This window comes from Falco rusticolus, chromosome 9 (genome assembly GCF_015220075.1).
Source record: "Falco rusticolus isolate bFalRus1 chromosome 9, bFalRus1.pri, whole genome shotgun sequence".
Classification (NCBI taxonomy): Eukaryota; Metazoa; Chordata; class Aves; order Falconiformes; family Falconidae; genus Falco; species Falco rusticolus.
Window position 1 is genome coordinate 19,469,284 of NC_051195.1, and position 18,573 is coordinate 19,487,856.

Here is an 18,573-nt window from a genome sequence, read left to right on the forward strand (position 1 = left end):
ACCCCAAGAGTGCTGCCACCATCACATTCCTGGTTCATGCAGCCCCAACCATCCTCTTGGCAAGCGCCAAATTGAAATCATGATTAGCCTGGCATAGGTGATACATTTTTTATTTTCCACTTTCCAAAGTGTATTTGCTCATCTCGTGCGAGGGGATAAGGCACAGCGATCTCTGCGGTCAGGACTGGAGCAGAAGCAGCCCCAGCTGAGACAAGCTGCTTGAGCATCGCGCAAGATGTTGAGGGTAAGGAAAAGCTGCTGCAAGCCAGGAGCAACACAGCAGCGAGCCATCAGGACTGGGATTGTTTTGGCAGAGCTGCGTGGGAAGCTTGACCCAGAATCACTGAAGAGGCACCAGGATTTCAGAGGACAACGCATAACTCCTCAAACCACCCGGGTGGCTGCAAAACAGGCACTGTGAGAGCACTAGAAGCAGACAGGCTTGCAAATGTGCCTGCATCCTACTCTGCCTCTCAAATTTCCCTGGCTTCACATTCACCACAACACACGACTCCTCACAACAAGGCAAAAAGAATAAAACAGTAACAGGGAGCCGCTTAGCACAGCCACATCCTCGCGTGGTTTTCAGATCGTTAAAACCCAAGTTCTTCCTGAGCCAACCCCACAGAACCTCAAAGTCCCGCCTTCCATGGGATATTTTAAAACATTTCATCCTGGAGGCAAGTATAAATCATGTGTGTTAGACACAGTGTACAGGCACAACGGACACCCCCAGGCAGCGCTCTCAGAGCCTGAAGCAGACAGAACATCTCAGTGACCCATCCCTGAAGCTCTCCATATTTCTGCAGGTGCTGTGAAAGGCGTGGGGCAAGGGAACATTTTCCTACCAGCTCAGCACATCCACACAGCAGCAGACCCAGGAACACGAAAAGCAGAGAGCATATGTGACAGCAACAGAGATGAACCCATCGTTAAAAGCATAAGCAGCTCCCACTTGAGATCTGAGCACTGACCTGAGCCGTGAGGGCTGAAATGAGCAATAAATCACACCTCCCTAAGTAGTTTACCAGCCTAAGTAGGGACTTGTTACATTCACAAGTAGTCACACAGGCTTTTCGTTCACCAGTGCTCACAGCACCTGGAGAACAGACCACTAAACAAACAGACCTGAATAAGCTGTTGTGATGTGCGATTCCCACTTAGGGAACACCCAAAGAAACAGTTCACCCCTAAACCCAGGGTACCACCTTTACCCACCATCACTCCTCACTTGCCCCAAAAGCAGCAGCTCAGCCTTCCCTTTACAGCACCCAGCTCTACACACACCAACTGCAACACCAACACGGAGTCACCCCAAAGCATGGCACTGTCCTGGCACAGGCTGCAGCTGCGACCCCAGCTAAGGGCAGAGGGGTCCGCACCCCATTACCACCCTAAGGGATGTGTGGGCACCCCGCAGGGTGGTCCTTACCTCTGCTGGGGAGCCTGCACCCCAGCAAGAACGAGTAGATGCTCCTGAAAAAGCTTCAAAGCAGTAGCTACATATGTTTTACTTTTACTATTAGATATGTCAGAAAAGACAGTTCATAACAATTCTGTCACCATGGAAAGGACCCTAATTCTAATTGCTTCAGCTATTTTGCCACAGAAGGGTCTCTGGGAGGAAAAGGTCTGCACCTAGGAAAGAAAAAAGGTGCTGTGGTCTTTTCTGTGCCTCTTTAGGAAATTCAGCACAAGCCTGAGAAGACATTTGGGATCAGTGCTGCCTAACCTTCAGGCGTATCATGCCAATCTCCCAAGAAAACAGACAGGGCAAGACAGTTTAATCCTCTATCCCCCTGACCAGTTTTTGACTTCTGTGTGTTTGGTGCCAGCAGAGCATCCAAAAACCCAGTTTCTAAACAAAAATTACTTCTTTCCCAGGAGCCAGGCATCATATCAGGCCCTTTAAATCTTTAGATTCAGCTTGCAAAAGCAAAATAGTGTCTTCTAACAAAGAAAAACACCAAACCTCTCAATTTTCCCCCTGCTTTGATAGGTTTTGGGGAGGAAAAAATCTTGGACCTAGACAACGGTGCTCTCCAGGCCCCCACATCCCCTGGCCAGCACCAAGCCCAGGGTGCAGAGCAAAGCTCATCATGCTGCTGCCAGAGCAGATGCAATGGAGATGAGCAAGGCAGCCCAACCCAAGCTCTTCCTCTGCCTTCTGCTACACCAAATGCCATCGAGGAAAACACTAACTTTCTTTTAAAACAGCACCGCTATCAACCCAAGCGAGCGGAAACATTTTCAGGCTTCACAGACCATGTTAAAAGCAACAGGGCAGTGGAAAAACAATTTACGTGATGTAGAAGTAAAGGCCAGTTGAAAGCATCCCTTTTTGAGTGTCATGATAAATCTAAATATTGTATATTCCAAGTCAGTCACTTCATTATGTAAGTAATTGCCTAAAATGTCATCTGATTTTGTCTGTCTTCATTAATACTGCAGCTCTTCACTGGTCTCCGAGAAGGTTCACTCGAATATTGCAAAATTTAGGAACGGGATCGAGAAATCTCTGGGGAGAACTTAAAATTGTGACTAAGAGCATATTGAAATTGCACCTTCTGCCTGAAGAGGCTCTTTGTAGGAAGCATCGGTGCAGTTTCCAGCATAATAATGTCTCTGGGCAAGTCATCTCTGGGAACTTAACTGTTGTCCTCCTGGCTGCAAAAGTACTAATGTTAAACCAGAGATTTCCCAGTCTACTGGCAACCGCTCCCCAGGCCCGGGAAGCGGCAGGACAGAACCACATTTAAATGGTGACTGGATGGGAACTGAGGAGCCTCTACTACTGAAACACTGCTCTGCAAGAAGTCCGGGGCTTGAAAGTTTAGGAACCGGGTCAGGTCAAGCAGAGTTTTTCAGCCCACTTGCCCCAAATGTCTCCTTCCCAAGCCCTGGAGGTAGCTTTTTTTGCTGCTTAAACAGCATTGCAGCATACCTAAATGTGGCAAAGATCCCACCTGCTTGGCTACACAGATGGAGCCTGGCCAGCACATGCTCCAGTCCACAGCACACATTAATCCCAGTGAAGTTGGCAATGAGGCTCCAAGAGCCTTCTAGCATCTCACCTCCACGAAACACTGGAGTAGCAATGCTCCTGCTTCTCAGGCCTAGGCTACACATCACTCTCAGGGTGCTTATGCATCGGTTTCCAGGCTGTGCACCTGTATTGGTTATTTTTCAGTGCACTGTTGGGGCACTTGCATGTGAGAATGGCTCGCATGCATACAAAACACATTTAATTGCCCGCATCAGAGCGGCGGCAGTGGCTTCTGCGAAGGCTGTGCCTTGTTGGCAGAGATGCTTTCACAATCAAGCTGCTGCTAGCATCTTTAATCACTCCCCAAACCCCTGGTCCCTCTACCCCCCACCCAGTCTTCCCTTCCCCAAACCGCACCACAACACTTGCGCCTCAGAATTTATAGTGTCAGCCTCTCTGTTTGCTCTGCGCTGTTCCAGGAGCATAAAGAAGAAATGAAAGTGTAAATCAAAGCATTCCCAAAAGGCTTCTATGTGAGAAAACTGTACGCACCTTCCCAAAAAGCTCCTTCTCCAGTGATGCAGCACAAATGATGTCCCCCAAAGAGGGGAGCCCAGCAGCCAGCACTGCCCACCCACAACATTTGCACCCGAGTAGAAGTCCCTGAGATGCTACCAGGATCCCACCATGCCAGAGGCATCCAGCCACATGCTGGAAAGACCCTTCTCCCCAGGGCATGCCATCTGTGCCCACTATCCCCATCAAGCTGGCTGCCTTGGAAGAGCAGCCATGAGATGCTCCAACAAGGGCCACCACCAAACGTGCATCAAAGAAACCACCCCCACGATCCTCTTCAAAGCACACCGCTTGGCACCAACCCTCATGCCAAAACACAGCGGGCTGAAGAGGCACAGCAACTCCCATCTCCCCAGCTTTTTCCATCCCTCTGCTCCTCAAATGGAAGCACCACTAGAAATTCACCTTTTCTTCTTCTTCTTACTGCTTTCTTGGCCAGGTCTTTACAATAGGTAGGATTCAAAAGGAAAAAAGTAAAAGTTAATTTTTATTTTCACACACACACACACACACGTATTGGCATGAGCTATACACAAATCATAATTCCTAAAAATAACAAATTGCAGAACAGGGTAATCAGAAGTAAATTGATACTGATAAATAAGCTTTTCTTCCATGCGGTAGGTGGTTTATTTTAATCTAATGAGTTTTATATTTTCTGAGCTTTCAGATTCCATGATGAAGAGCCGTCCGCACTAGAATTACGAAGCACTTTGAAATATTGTAATTTTATGGCTCATTTTGTCAGGACTCTTGAAAATTAGATTTGTTCCCAGTGAAAAAAGTTGCCTTTTTTTCCTTCTATTCCCTGCAGTGAAGGAAAAAATTTCCTTGTTAAATAAATACAGACTAACATATTTGTATGCATGTGGGGTGGGGGAGGATGGATGCGCACAGAACAGGGAGCAAAGGGGCACAGCTGCCACAACCCACCTAAGCCCTGAGACTGTGCTTGCAGGAGAAAAAGCGTGAGAGACACTCTCTCCCCTTCCTTCACCCCAAAAGCAAATCCGAGGTTGGAAATACAGTTTTTTTTCTCCCCACCCAGTTCAGGGGATTCCCACAAAGCTGACAGTGAGTCTGAGCTGCTCTATGCATCCCAGGTAGCACCAACTGGTGGTATTTAAACCTTTCTTCTAGCAGGGAAAAAGCTAGAGCTGTTACTCACTAACAACTAGTAACACCAAAGTTTCCCACATTTCCAGCAGTTTACTCCCATTTCAAAACAAGGAGAGGAGTGGAAACATTCTATTTCCTCTGTGAGAGGTTTGATTACCCATAGGAAACAAGCATTAGCTGCAAGATGACATTAACGCCTTGTTTAACCAGAAGCCCAAGACCAGAAGAAAATGTCATGTTTGAATTTCTCAGTCCACACAGGAAAACTTTGTCTGGGTTGGAAGTGAAACTAGTTTTCCAAGTCACTACAAGTGCCATAAAATAATCCTCAGAACTACCCAGCTCTGCATTAGCAACATGCAAACCCTCCACCACAGCACACCCCAACTGCGGTATGCCCGGGGAAAGTCATTTAGTGATACATACAAGTACAAGCATCCAATTCACTTCTTTATTCATGCAATATTAAAATAATAGCCTGGGAGCTTTGGGAAGGGGCCCCCTACTCTGCAGTGCAGCAGTCCCACCCACCCCTCCACAGCCAAGGTAGCACCCTTCTTGGGTAGGTGGAAGAGGAGATGACTGAGTTTTGCGTTTGTTTTTTGGTGGTTGATTTTTGTTGTTGGTTGGAGTTTTTTGGGGGGTGGGTGTGTGTTTGAGTTTTTTGGGGTTTGGCTTTGTGGTGAGTTTTTTTTTTTGGTGGGTTTTTTTGGGGGGTTTTTTTGGTTGTTTTTTGGGGTTTTTTTTTTTGAGTGGGGCAGCACTGGCTCTACTGAGTCTCCAGCACAGGTTGCTATGATGCCCATGGTGACTAGCAACCATTTTCCATCACAAAGCCTCACTTAAGCTGGAACCACAGCTCCTAAATAAGAGGCAGACTGGGCTGGGGTATGGAGACCAAGCTAACAGGCTCCTGGCTCTCTTGGTTCCTGGAGAGGCTGGCTGCACCAACACAGAGCCCAGCACAAGGACCCAACGCAGCAAAGGAGCAGCAGGGCTGCAGAGCAGATGCCAGCGTGGGATGAAAAGGTGGAAAAGCAGCCAACAGCAACAGAGCTTAGCTTAAAGAAAAAAAAAAACCAACAACCAAAAACAGAAGAAAAAAAAAAGGAGGGGGAAGGGTGGGAGTTATTGCCTTAGGAGGAGGTAGAAAGCTGAATTCAGTGAAGCGGTACATGCAGCCTGGTCTCAAAGACAGGAACCTCTCTCCAGACTCTTAAAAAGCAAGCACACAGCAATGGACAAAGTGGTTAAAAGTGAAGATGCTGACAGCCTGACGCAAAGCCTGCTGGTGAACAGGAGGCCAGACACTTTCTTCTTGTGCCCTGCCTAGAAGAAGGAAGGCTCGCCTGCTGCCCGAGGCCGGGTGGCAGCCTGGCTGGACTTGCAAGCACCACCATCAGAACGATGGTTGAGAGGTGTACAGCATCCTCAGGCTCTGACAACATTTTTGAGTGAGTTTGTAACGCTGCCACGCAGCCTGTGCTTACATATCCTGGAGCACTCCTGCCTGCAATGCTTCAGATGCAAGCACGCAACTTCTGTTTCACTTATGGTTTTTAAAGGAAAAACAGAAGAGAAGACATCTGTGAAGTGAAATTAAAGAAAAAAAAAAAGTGTTCACCTAAATATTGCCCACTTCATTTACAGAATAATAAGCACACTTAACAGACATGCAGCAGATACCTACTGCTCCAGCCCTCTGGCTCAGGCTGTTGCCTACTGCACAGGAGCAAAGCGGGAGGCTCGGCAGGGCTGTGCGCTTGCAGGGACACAGAGGGACCAGCCAGGCACCTCCCTCCTTGCCACACTCCGGTGCAGCTTTGAACACAAGCATCGCTTTTTTGCAGCAGCAGCAGCAAGCACGCTATAAGCTTCATTCTAAGAAGTACACCCATAACAGCGCAAGCAACACAATGAAAAAAAATTCAGCATCAACTTCAAAAGCAAGACATCAACCACAAAACCAAGAGCTCTTGACAATCAGTAACCAAACTACGTTTCAAAGCCCTGCCACAGAAGATGGGTTACTTATCGAACTTCATCTTCCCGGGCAAACACTCATAGCAGCAGACACCACTCCAAGCCCTGTCAGCACAGGACCCCAGGTACACGTGCACCCAGGATCTCACCCCGTCTCCAGCTACTCCTAAGCTCCAGGCTGGTTGCTTGCATCACTAAAAAGAAGCAACAAGGCTATTCATTCAGTCCTCTGGTAACTCAAACTGCAGGCTGGAAAGGTAGATCTTAAAAAACAGGGTGCTTTAGAAGAGGTTTTTTTTTTTAAAAAAAAAAAAAACAACAAAAAACACCAACACAACCCAAACCAGGAAAAGAAAAAAATAAAATAAAAATTGACGACCCTCACACTGAGCAACCTGAGCTGCAAAAGCTCTCAGGCCATTTCTTGCCTCATCCAAATCAAGAGAGAAGTGTCCTTGCTGCTTTCACACAAAGCTCACTTAACTTTCAGCGAGAGGCACTTTGCTGCAACAGACCTTTTCAAGGCCCACTGGCTGTTCAAGCTAATAAAAGTGAGGCTTTGCCTGATGGAGCAACACCATGGGCACGCTGTGGCTAATCACTCGCTAGCTGAAATTTTAAGAGGGGGGAAAAAACAAAGTAGTAGAGACAGCAGAGGGAAAGGAAATGGGGCTACTTAGGAGGATCCCCACCACCACCGCAATCCCTTTATCCCCAAGAGCAGGGGATCAAACTGAAAGACAAAGGGATTTAGCAGAGATGAAGATATTTGAATTAATGACAGTAGTTCATCACTAGTGACAGGCTTGTTCATGCAAGCCCTGCTAGGACCCCAGATGTGACTAAGAACCCTCTAAGGTGTCCAGTCCCTCTGCTACGTGCCCTTTTCAAAGCTGCAGCACCCTGGGCACCAGCATATCCCCCTATTTCTATCAGGATTTTGCCCTCAGTGACTTTCTCCCCAACATACTCCAAGCAGGACATCTTTCTCCCCTGGAAAGCAGCTGTTATATCAAATGCACAGATCAGGGCAAAGCAATTCAGGATAAGGACAGAAAAAAGCCTCACTGCAACTCTGGCTCTGGCAGAGGCTGGAGAGGGGACATTATGGCCCTCCCACGGCCAGATCAAAGTTTCCACTGCAAGACACATCCAGCAAGGTCCTTGGCCCTGGGGCATGGGTTCAAGCAGATGCTTCTGCAAGGCTATCTAGCAGAAAAAGAGAAGATGTGCATCCAGGATGACCCCTCTGATCACTTATGGAGCACACCATAATTAGCAAGCACCTACCATAGCCACGTACCAACATTTTCAGGGAGTGAAAGCCATCAGGCTCCATGACCAAAGATTTCCTGCCCACGTTGACCAAAGCTTCAAGCTCAGCATGCTGCATGGCACAGCCTGTGCACAAACGCTACTCCAGTGCCTGCTATAGCGTCCTGGTCATTAGTGAACCACAGGCAAGATCCAGGACATCTGCAAGATTTGGGTAAGCCTTGACCACTGGGATTCCCCATTTCAGCTGCAGAACCTGGGTCCTGATAGCAATACAAGCATGAAGGGATGAGTTTTCACGTTTGTAGGTCTAGGGCCACAAAAGCTCCAAACTAACCCTCACCCTCCTGTAACACCATTAAAAGTCTTACTGGAGGAAGCAGGACACTGTAGTGGGAAAAAACACAGAAGTTTTGGGATGCACTTTGAACTATTTATGCTCACAAAGCAAACCTCCAGCTAAATTAGTCAGGCTGCAATAGCCCAGCTGCAAGCAGCTGGGACATTTTACACCCTAATGAGAGGCCACAGGCCAACCCCTCATCAAGCCAACTCCATATCCTAAAGCTTCTTAAATTTAAAAATAATCTGTGCTCAAGACCATCTGCACAGAACATCTAAGAAACTTTATAAATTAAATCCTTTTTACAATGTCCTCACCACCCCAGCTGCTCCCGAGGTGTGCTCCAAAGAGGATTGCAGTGCCCTTTTTCTTTGCATACCTCCATCAGGTCAGCAGGGAAGCTACCATATCATGGACATTATTCTGGAGATCACTGCAGCTGGGCAGCAGAAACCATTTCTGGTGCTACCTTCCTGCCGTATTCATGTCTGCCCCTGGGAGGGACACATAGCCTCTTTGCCTGTGGGCCGAGTATCTTTCCCAGGCCCAGATACAGCAAACAGCCAAGCTGCACAGCTCCCACCTCTTGCAAACATCGTTTCTCCCACTTATTACCCAAGAAAAAAAAAGAAAAAAAAAAGAAAAGAAAATAAGGAGAACATCAATTTTTACAGTTTCCCATAAAGGGAGTGTTTTACAACTTGGTCTTAAAACAAGGCATTGTATTTTCACGACACGATCTTGACTTGGCACTACAAAACCTACAGTTTGCCTTCTGAAACAAGAGAGCTTTGTGCTGGGAGAGGGAGGGAGAGGGACGGAGGAGGAAAATGGAATTGCAAAGGGATTTCCTCTCATCCTTCCCCAGGGCAGAGGAGAAAGAGAGGCAATGGTAAAACTCCCTCCCTCAAAACACTCACCTGCATTTTGACAAATGTGAATTTCCCATAGGAATACTTCACTCTCCTCCACCAAAAAAAATATTTTAAAGATTCATGCACCAGCTCTATCCCATAGCGCTATCATGCACCAAAGCCACACACACAAGGCGTCCTGTCCCAAGAAGACCCCAGGAAAGAGCCGGGCTTGTTGCATGCAGCCCCACCACATCAGACACCAGGAAGCAGCGGCTCTGACAGCGTTCCTGACCCCCTCAACATCCATCATGCCCAAGGGATCTGCCACCCACAGGGCTTTTCCCCCAACACAGGGGAAAAAAGCCAAACAACAAAAACATGCACCAGCACAGAAAACTTCCATTCCAGCATCACCTCCCCCAGAAAATAACAGTCAATAAGAAAGGCAGCTTAGGGAATTACAGCAGTTGGCAAGAGGGTGCTGGCCAGCACCCCTGGACATCGCCAACATTAGATTGGTTTGAATTTGCCCTTCCCACATAGGGCACCCATGGGAAAATCCCGGGCTGCACCTCTGCCCCAGCCAGCCCCACTATTCACCCGTGGACAAGCAGCTCATAATCCTGTCTGCTGCATCCTTTCATTTGGCCAAATAAGCCACCCCAGCTCTTTTTTTTTTTAAAAAAGAGAGAGGGAAAAGTAAAGAACTGTTGCCTTTTCTGTCAACAGCCTTTAATTTTTTTTTTTACCAGATCTTTACTACCAACATCACAGATTTTATATTTTCCCAATTAAATGCCTGTAATGAACACCCACACCCATATTTCTAATTGCAGATGGGTACAGGCTATTATTTATCCTCACACAGCATCCAAAAATCATGGACCAGAACAAAGGGGCTGGTGGCAGGTAGATCAAACTGGAAGACACCACTAAAGGAAAAGCTACCCCTGCCACAAAGAACTTGGAGCCGAAACGCCCCTAACGAACCCCAAACTCTGCAAGTTAAAAGCATGGGTAATGTCATTTAGCTGCCCGGTTTTAACAGGGACCAGACTCTTGAAGTTTCGGCATTTTCTGTAAATAAAGGCTCCGGCAACGACTCCAAACAGTTCGAAGCGAAAGATGTCGGGCCAAAGCTAAGTTGGATGCACACAGGGGTCGGTATTGAGGTGGTTAGGAAAACAGTTATTTCAAGAAAAGAGGATTGCCGGTTTTGTCAGAGATTAAGGAAAAGAGGAGCAAGCAGAGAGGCAGGATAAAAAAAAAAGAAAAAATAAATCTCAAATAAAGTGTTTTCTTAAGAAATAAAAAGAAACCAGTCAGGGCAAGTCTGTCGTTTTGCAAAGCTGTCTGCCCGTTTAATAGGTTTTTGAGAGGGCTCCAGAAGAGCCCAGCACCCCGCTGCCGGCAGCCCGGCCGGTGCGCGCCCCCGGTGCGGGACAGCCGCAGCCCCGCTCGCCAGAGAAACTTTGCAGCTCCGCACCCCGCCTCCTCCCATCCAAACTCCAAATTACAACCGAGGATGGGTTGGGGGGTGGGGGGGGGCACACAGCAGCGCTTGCTCTTTCGGGGGCAAGGCGGTAGGCACCAACACACTTTTTCTTTTTTTGCTTTTCTAGAGAGGAGGAAAGGCTGTGCTTCCCGCCTCCTGCCATTGAAACCACCGCTCTGAACGACACCCCACCCACCCCCCAAAAAAAAAAAAAATTACAACGACGGCAGCGCTCACCCCAAAGAAGTTGTCCCCTCGGTGGAAGCAAATACAGGGGGTTTGGGGAGGAGGACGGCGCGCGAACTGGCCCCAGGGGAGGGGGCGTGCGGGGTGCCAGCGGCCCCGCGCATCCTCCGCGCACCCCCCTAAATAAATGAACGCGGAATAAGGCAAACTCGCGGGGCATTACCTGCGGCGGCGGTCTCGGTGCCGAGTGTCAGCGGCGGTCCCCCATGACCCCCCCCCACCCCTCCTCGGCTGCCAGCCCCGCCGCCCTGCCAGCCGAGTGAGCCGCCACGGGGGGAGGAGGAGGAGGAGGAAGGGGTGGGGAAGGAGCCCGAGCGGCGGCTGACGCGGGCGGCGCAGCGCCCCTTGCCCAGGTAACGGGTATTCAGCGCCGGCTGCACCACCCACACACGCCACCCCCAGACCCCCGGCGCACCCCCGGGCTGGCAGGGTGCACCCCGAGACAGCAGTTGTCTCTTCAAATGCAACTTCAGCCCGAGGCAGGAGCTGGCCACGTGAAGTTTAAGCTCAGCCTCTTTGGGTTTAATATTGTTTTTTCGGTCATTATTGCTATTTTTTCTGACCTCGGTGCAAAAGCAGCTGGCAGGCCCAGGGAGCGCATAAATCATACATGAGTGGGAAAGCGATACGGGCAGCACGCCGGCCTCAGCACCGCGCTCGCAGGCATGCCAGGAGAGCTGTTCAGTAGTATTTCTTCCCAAGCTCCTCTCCCTTGAGTGCTCAGAACCTCAGTTTCTACAGACACGGCATTGCATTTGCCATGCCACCCCTGCATGTTTCCACCTAACCCCTCACACTCCTCCAGGCCCTCCCAGCTTTCCTAAACCCAAGAGGAGGTCGCAGGGTAAATCCCTGCCTACAGCTCGAGCCACATGCAACTTTAAGGAAAGCAGCCAAATCCCACCGCTTTACCCCATTTCTTGTGTTCTTGGAAGCAACAAAACCATAGAAAGAAGCCTGCAACACCACCCGTCCCCACGTGCCTCAACCCCAGGAGGGGCCAGGACTTCAGGTCCTGCCCCCCCCACGTGCCTCAACCCCAGGAGGGGCCAGGACTTCGGGTCCTGCCCCGCTGCACACACGTACACAAGCCTCCCATCACTTGTGCCTTGAAGGAGCTTTACCTCCTTCCCACCAGGCCCCATCACAAGCAGCTTTAATTAAAATGCTAAACAAGTGCAGTTTGTACTGCTAAAGCCCCTCTTGGAGCCCTGCCTGGAGATGCCGGGAACGTTCCCATCCACTCACCTTCACATCCCTCCTCCTAGAGCAGCAGTGGGCAAGTGCCTCCGCAGGAGCAGGAGGGGATAATTAAGCCCTTGCCTCTTTTGAGCAGCTTCTACTAATTATGCAATTACCACAGCTCCTGGGCTAATTGATTTGAATTGGACAGAGGTCTGGTACTGCTGCCCTCACCCTGACCCTGGGGATGGGGGCTCTGCAGTGGCCCCTCACCTGTGGAGAGCCCCCAGGATGAGGATCACCCCTTCCCCTTGCTGGGCCTCCCCCAAATCGGGTTAAGCTGCAGGGCAGGGGCGTGCTAAGCCCCATATTGCACACCAGAGCCAGCTGTGGCACACCTGCAGCTGCTTTGGGTTAAAAACAAAAGTCCCTGACTAACAGCTGAGTGCAATGAGCTGTCTCCAGTTAACTGAGGTGCTGGCAAATAATTTACTCACATCACACCTGGGTTGTATTGGGTTTGCTAAGGATTTGCCCACAGTACCTTAACTTGTCCTAAAGTTGCAGGTCACATGGAGCGTAAAAAGTGCGGGGCTCCAAGCATCCTGATGAGCTGAGCCCATCACCAGCCAGCCCACATGGTTTATCTCTCCTGGGCTTTTCTTCCCTCCCTTGTTCTCTTCATCGGCCCGGGGTAGGGCATACACAGCCAGGATACCTGCACCATGCCGATCCCATCCACATCCATAAAGTCAGGGAACTAATTACAGGAAGAAACAACAAAAAGTGGGGTGGGGGGACACAACCAAAGCAAACCCATATATTAAGCAACTTGAAGACCTGTTTCAGGCCTGGATGTTGTCTGTGGCCACTCTGACTTTGCACAAGTGATGTCTTGCTTAATGACTCTCATGATAAATTTGGGTCAGTGTTCCTACTTAAATAGAAGCACACCTCTCCTCTGCTTAATCGTTGCCCAGTTCCTGTGCCTTGGCTTCACACCACAGCTTTCAGCGTGCAATCTGGGCAGCTCGCTCTCAGCTCGCATCCTGACCAGTTTGAAGACCTGTCACCTCTTTTACATGTCGGCTCTAATGAAGCCAAGTTCCTCCTGGCCATAGGTCTGGCTTGGACTCCTGGTCCAATTCCCATTTGAGACCAGACTGCAGCCTTTTCCATCAGAGGGGCGAGGACTACTGGGATTTCACTGCCTAGGTTTACAAAACCCACGGGAATTCAGTATCTTGTGACCTGTATCTCCCTGTCAATCTTAGTTTAAATCAGGCAGCAAAAGCAATAGCTGCGTGCCGGCAGGACCTCAAACCAACTTACTGGGTTGACATTCCCAAGCTCCTGTCGAAGGAAAGCAACATTGCTCTGAGACACAGCCAGTGGGGGATGCACCATCACAATTGCCTTTTAACAAGCTCATAGCTGGGGAAAAAAGGGAATAAAATGAAGCGATGCATTGTGAGCAGAGGGATGCTCCCAGTTGCCGTTGACCACCACAATTAGTGCCAACCCTACAAGGCAGAGAGCACAGTGGTTAGCTGGAGGGCTGTCCCTCCTGCTATCCCAGCCTTTCTCCATGGGCTCATTACTGAGAAACCATTTTTTTTTTTTTTTTTTTTTTTTGGCCAGATCTTGTGACCTCCCCTCTCCACCCTGCCTGTGCAAGTGGAGCAGCTAGGCAGAGCCTTCCCAGCCTCTTGGCACCACTTGTTCAACCTTGAAATTATACTGCAGGGCTTCTCCTCCTCTCATTTTCTATCTAACCACAGAACATTTCTCCATCCAGCTATCCCTATAGTGTATCACTCCTCTCTCTGCCTTCCCTGGCCTTTCTGCTGCAACAGGTGGGATGGCTGTTCATCTCTAAATCTTTAAACAGACAAAATATCACGTGGAAAGCAGGTAAAATGCAGGCACGTGCAAAATTCTGCCCAGCTAAGTACTGAATTATCTCTGCTTGCCACAGACCACATACTGCTGTGGACCCCAGGGTCTGCACAGACATCAGCTGCCTGACAGCCAGCATGTGCAATATTGTACCGTCAGTCATTTCTTCACACCTCCTTTTCCCCAGGAGTCTCCCACAAGTATCCTTTGACGTACTTCCCCAAACTACCATCCTCTTTCGGTAAATAAAACCTGTGCAAAAGTGCAGGAGGGCTTTTTGCTCAGGAAGAAGCAGCCCAAGCCCCTTGCTTCTCACTTCTTGGGGGACATGGTGATTTTGCCTCCCCAGGCTACAAGCTCCTTGGGGATGGAGGTATCCTCCACCACCCATGGCTTTCCAGCACCCCACATGGCAGTGTGCGTTGGGACAGCAGCACAAGGGAGGCAGCTCCCCACTGTGCTACCCTCTCACCCGAGTTGCAGAATTAATTTGTACAGCAGTCGCGGGGTTTTCTTTTTGACCACCTGTGCTGTGGCTGATGGTGAGCCGTTTCTTCCGGTGTGAAATTAATTTCCAGGTCCATTTCACACAGAATTTTAAGGCCAATATTAGGATCATGCTGTTTGTTTAGGAATTTATGAGTGAAGGAGGCTGGAGAGGAATCTGAGCAAAGTTCAGGGATTGCTTGCGTTTTTTTCTCTCTGTAGAAGAAAAGCACTGAAAAGCAGCTGGTTTCTTTTTTTGCTTTAGAAATACAGAAGTACCACATTTCAAATTGCATTATTGTAGGGTGATAGTCCATACAGAGGGTAAAGCAAATATGTTTAAAGATGGTGGGAAGGGCAGGAGCTGGGCACACATTTGAAGCATACACCCAATTCATGTGGCATGCTTGATCAGGGATCTGCCAGCTCATGTTGACAGCAGCTGAGCCACTCCTGGACCAAGCATCCCCAGCTGGGCTAGGGCAATGGGGACTAGACAGCCGGAGCTGCAGCCAGAAGGACCAAGGTGTGAGCTCCAAAAAGCCTTGCAGGGCCACCCCAAATGGACCTTGCCGAAGCCCTGAAGCTCAGCCCTTTGCAGACACCAAAGCAACTTGTTTGCAAAATGCATTGGCTCCCTTTGTAGCCCAAGATGGAAGCAGGCAGGACATGTCCTCTGCTAAGGTCACGGAGAGCCCAGTGACCCCTGGCTAGGGTTGCTATATTCCAGAAGGGATTAATGACAGTAAGACCACCCCTTCGTAACAACTCTCTGAGTGGCTGGAGGTGCTTTTCACTGGCTTTTGAAACAGCCCTAGGTGTTTCCTACTGACAGGGAATGTTAGTAAATTCACAGAGTAGCGATGGTTTGGTGACGATTGTGACAGGGAATCTTGAGCAAAAGCAGTTACAGTGAGGGGGGGGCAGCTTTGGGAGCCGGGTCCTTTACTCCCCAGGGGTTGACTACCCCGTGTCCCTTCGTGCCACGAACCAAAAGCATCTCCTAGCTTTCAGCCAGCCCTACCTTAGCAGACAGGTTTTTTCCGGTGTTTTTCTCTTTCCTCCTCAGCAGAGTAGAAGGTGCCATCTGCAGGCACAGCACCCACACGGCAGCTCCAGCATCGCCCCTGCCCAGGCCAGGGTGCCCTGCTCCCACATGCCACCATTCCCCTGTCCGGTGTCAGGGGCTGCCCAGATCGCTGTGCCAAGGAGAAGATGACCTCCCTCTTGGCCAGCTCTTGGGCAACCGCTGTGTGTGACCCTGATGGTGAACCCAGGGAAACACCAAGATAAAAACACAAGGGGAGGTGATTGCCATTTGCACAGCTGGGAGGGAACAAGCAAAGGGGACACAAAGTAAATTTGGTCACACAGAGGTTTCCTCAGAGGAAACCTGGGGGTGTGGGGGGGCACCTATGCTGCTCACCCAGTGACCCAGCTGCCAGTCCCATGGGTCTACCTGAGCTGCTCAGGCCCACGGCGTGCTCCTTTTCTGTGTTGCTCTGCTCTTCCAGTTGCCTCTTGTTTAATGCATTTTGGCTGGGTTCACACGCCTGTAATTTAAAGAGATAAGCCAGGAAAATAAGTACCTGTAGGAAGTACAAATAATACCTAATAAATTCTCCTCTGTGTGACTACGGAATAGTGAGGGGTGACTCCCGACCAGCTGAAGTGAGGGTGCACGCAAGGGAGCGCAGGCTCAGCATGGAGTTATTTGCACTTTGTCTGTGAAGAGCTGTTGCTGCTGTTTTAGGTCAAAAATGAGGCTAGCAGGTCTCCGAGGTGATACATTTAAAATGGGAGTCAGGTCTTAGAGCTAAAGATCCAATGGGGCAACCACATGTTGCTGTTGAAGCTCCCAAGATTGCCCCCAGTAGAGGTGCAGGAGAGCTCTACCCACCTCATCAAGCCAAGGACTCACTAGGGTGGCAGAAAAAAGGTAATGCCAAAGAGCAGAGCTAACACCAGGCACATGTGCTTGCTCCTCGTACGCAGCCACAAGCCTGGAGCTTGCTCTCACTTTAAAACCTCTTCTCAAACCCAAGCCTTCTGCTTCATATTAAAAGCATTTGTCAAAGCAGATGCTCCATCCTGCGCTGTTGGGTACCTGAAGCTATGCAGCGCAGAGCGAGACAGGTTACAAAATCTGGAATTGAAGCTGAGCTGGTGGGGGTGGAGGTGTGTACCCCATCCATCAGCAAGCAGAGATGGAAGAGGGAGAAGACCTGTTGGCTCGCTCAGCTTTGCCCAGCCTGCCACAGGCACACTGAAATTCGTGCTCAGCCAGCCCCAGATACTCTACCACCCCACCATGGCATGATAAATTAGGAGGAAAACTTTCTCAGCTCAGTTTGTTCTCACAGTGCCGTCCAACAGAGCACAAGCCTGTCTAATCAGAAGCTACAGTCCTTCACCATCTGTTCAGAGCCTAATTACAAATGCAGAAAAATAATGTGCTTTACAATTGCACCAGTAAATGCTGTAAATGATTTAAATGCATGCATATGTTCCCTGCAGAATTCAGCATGCATCTGCGACTTCTTCTTCTCACATTAGGCACACAAATCAAGGGAAAAAATACCCAGATCTGATGAACAGCATGTCCCTGGGATGGTGATTTTTATCCCTTTTTTTCCCCCCGCTGGAATGGCAAACAGGGCTTTTTTGTAACAATTCATTCAACAGCATTTTCTTCGCTTCCATTTTAAAAACTGTTTATCACCGTTGTGTAAATATAGTACAAATTACTCTATAAAACATGTAAAAGGAGAACAGCAGCCGGGCAAGCCTGCAGCTGGCTGGCAAGGTTTCAAAGCTGAAGGTTTTTTTCTGGGGCGCTTGTGGAGGGGCAAGATCAGCTCGGCTCAACTGCTGCAGGCCGTGGCCCTCCCTGAGCCCCCACCAAGGAAGACAACCATGGCGTTTTGAGCCCTTGGCTCACTCACCCCTTTTCAAGAGGATGCTCACTGCAGAGGTTGGCAACCTTCAACCTCGTGCATGCAAGCATGTGCAAAGGGGAAAAAGGGGCAAGAGCCCAAATACCTTGAAAATGCCTTTTCCGTGGCTGTGGAGGGGGAGGAAGCAGCATTTTGGAGGGGCAGGTTTGGAGAGCATCACCTCGTCTGTGGTGGGGTGATGGCTCTCCGCATGCTGCCCGAGCGGCTGTGCAGACAGGGCGCTGTCTGCGAACCCTGCTGCCCATACAAATGAAGCTGCCACAGGGTGGTAATTAAGAACGAGGTCATGCATGTCGGCCCCTGGCTGGCCACGGGGACTGCCAGAGCTCATTAGGAGCTTTGCTGGGGTGCTGGGGACAGGCATGGATGCAGATGCACAGGGATGCTACGTGCTGCTGGGTGAACACCCTGCTGGGCACTGTGTACCACCACCCTAGCAGCCCCTGTTCCCACAGTTGAACCACCAAAGGCAATTCCACTTCAGCCGTCTGGGCTTTTGACCTGCAGTGCATCCCAGTAAAACACTGAAAGGATGAATCCTGCCCCAAAACACATACAATGGAGCAGCCAAGAGGCAGCAGAGCCACTCTTTGGTCATGACCAAAGTGATACTGAAGGATAACATGGTTGTTTCAAATATGCTTCCACTTCCCAAAGGGTAATAGTGCTGCACCAAAACCCCTATAATGCAAAGGTTGGTATCACTGATGGAGAGGTGGCAGCATTTCTACCCTGTGAGGCACTCTACCAAGTGGGAATGGGCTAGATAAGTGTCACAACCTGAAAGGAGCCATTCAGGACAAGCTCCCTCCCCTTGGGACTAACAACCAAGTTCGTGATCCTCTTGGGCTGAATTAAGATGAAATGACACCAGCCAACTAGTTTTATGATGTATTGGTGCACAATACAAGGCATGTGGGTAGATACAATAACTCAATGGCAGTTACTTAACTGGGTAACTTCACTGGATAAGCAAGTCCCATGCCACACGTTTCTAAGAAGAGAGAGGGAAGAGAGAGAGAAAGGGAAGAAATATCACCACGCATGGATCCAGTGGCATCCTGTTGGTCCTCTTCACCCTGGGTGTCTTGGTGGTGGTGGTGGTCCCACCTGAGCTTCCGGTGGCACCATTTTTATACAGCCCAAGTCTCAAAAGCTCTGCTGGGTTC